At 33.6% G+C, this 2342-nt stretch overlaps 1 non-coding gene across 1 annotated transcript; it reads left to right on the plus strand.

Moving 5' to 3' along the window:
- The first annotated feature begins 524 nt into the window (after nt 1–524).
- Nucleotides 525–596, plus strand: TRNAK-UUU (transfer RNA lysine (anticodon UUU)). The gene has a single exon. It is a non-coding gene; the product is annotated as a tRNA-Lys (tRNA).
- The last annotated feature ends 1746 nt before the right edge of the window (nt 597–2342 follow it).

The raw sequence follows: 2342 nt of genomic DNA on the forward strand, positions 1-2342 counted from the left end.
AAAAGGGGCTTACCATGGATGAAAACATTCATGGCAGCCCCCTAATTGATGAAGAAGAGGTAAGGGAGACTAGGGTTTTAGAGAGAGAAAATGAGAGGAGAGGCTATCTTGCTTCTTTTTATGCACAATGTTCTGATGGTTGAAATTATGAAATAGGTAGGAGTAGCTCGAGTTTTATAATTTTTTTAATATCAATTTTTTATAATTTTACTTATTGTTAATTAAAGATATTAATAGTTAAAATAATGCATTGGCAAACGTGAAAATAAGAAGTGTTGTACTTATTTAAAAACGGATGAAGTATATATTATATTCATTTAACTAGTTGGTAACAAGAAGAATTTTAGTGGATCACCACCTTTCGTAGATTAACTAGCTCAGTTACACAAGTTAATACATGAGAGTAAGTTTATATGCGTTTTGCATTATTGCTCTTTTCTTTTCGACACCACGTATTATCGTTGAGATGATAGCGATCTTAACAAAAAGCTATTTAAAAAAAGAAAGTTTATTTATCATTAATTGCCGTCTTAGCTCAGTGGTAGAGCGCGTGGCTTTTAACCACGTGGTCGTGGGTTCGATCCCCACAGACGGCGGTTTCTGCATGTTTTACCTCTTTGTTAGATGTAAACTTTTTTATAGAAGAGTATTAAAATTACATTTTTTTAGTGAGATGTCTCTATTTATATCACACAAAACACATTGTTGGGATAATAATATGGCTTTTTTCAAGTCTATCCTTAATATAAAAACCGTTATTAAAGATTTCTTAAAAGAAAGAGGTGACTTTTGGAGGAACATTAATGTGCCAAATCCAATTAAAATCCACTTTGTCTATAAGGTCACCACCTTACAACAAGTGGGCTCCCAATTTAACGTAAAAAGTCTCATCCTTCGTAAGACCCTAAATCCTTTTATTTGGAGTCGGATAATTTGGAATATAAACTGCTTTGATACTGTTCACAATAGAATTAGAAATAAAAGAACTCAACAACTGAATGTTTTACCTCTTTGTTAGAGGTAAACTTTTTTCGCGTGCAGTTAGATTAATAGATTGAGCAATCGAGAGAACTGGGTTTTCTTTTGGTTGGTGTGACAGGCTAAAGTCGTATCACCTTATCAAAAGTAATCCTAAGTCCTCTAACAAATAGTAGTCAGGGAAGTAGGGTCGAATCCACAGAGAAACAGTGTTCTTTTCCTAATTGTCAGTCAAATCTAGAGTATAGGAACGAGTGTTTTTGAGTAATTATACTAAACTAAACTATAACTAATTCAAGAACTATCAATGATAAAAAGTCTAGGGCATAGGTTCACCAACGATCAATATTTCGGGATGAAATACTAAAATCAACAATCAATAATGCAGTTAAACAGATTGATTCGCTCTCTCAAGTCTAAATCAAGCATAGAACGATATTAACAGGCTCTCGCAATTTATTAACACCAATTCTACCTATTGAAACTAGCCTCTCGGCGCATAACCTAATATTGCAACACTATAACAATCAAATCTGGCCAAATTGGATTGAATAGACATAAAAACATTCAATAGGAATCAACATGCATCAATAAAAATCAATACTTTAATTAAACATCCCTTCCTAATTGATCATGGATCCCCTTAAACCCTAGAAATAGACCACTCAATCATAATTGGGGAAAACATATTCATAATTAAATAAGCAAACATGAATTAATAATAAAGGATTGAATAGGAATAAGAAGAGAAGAGAAATAATACCAATTGTAGAACCAATCTTGCAAAATCAAAGCTTATATTGAAAATTCAATGTAATTGGGGAAAAAGCAAAACTAGGGTTCTTCACTAATTGAGAGAAAAAGAGTTCTAATCTTTAATGAATTAATGATGGAAAACAAAAAAATAGAAAATAAAGTAGGAAATAATAATATTCCCTTGAGTCTTTATACCTTTCTATTTCCTAAAACAACTAGAAAAATAGAGTCTAATTCGTCAAAAGATAAAGCCTTATCCGACTAGGAAACCCGGAATAATCCGCGGCCGCGGGTTCTCGGGCTGCAAAACAGCGTCAACTTGCAAAGACCATATCTCGCAAACTAGAAGTCGTATCGGGGCGTGTAATATACCGTTGGAAAGCTCTTCAAGTCTAGTTTCCAACTCCACTAGAATCACTGAATTCCGATCTCTGGATAATAAGTTATGATCAAAAGAGTGCACATGACTCAATTTCCATACTTCTTTTAATACGTTTCCGCTATGTTTGAGTTGCAATCCGACTTGAAGATGCCCTTTGGACTTCTCATTTGACTTAGCTCCTTCCTAGATGCTTCTCATGCTTAAGCTTGTCCAATAATACTCCAAT

The sequence above is a fragment of the Beta vulgaris genome, chromosome 7, assembly GCF_026745355.1.
Source record: "Beta vulgaris subsp. vulgaris cultivar EL10 chromosome 7, EL10.2, whole genome shotgun sequence".
Classification (NCBI taxonomy): Eukaryota; Viridiplantae; Streptophyta; class Magnoliopsida; order Caryophyllales; family Amaranthaceae; genus Beta; species Beta vulgaris.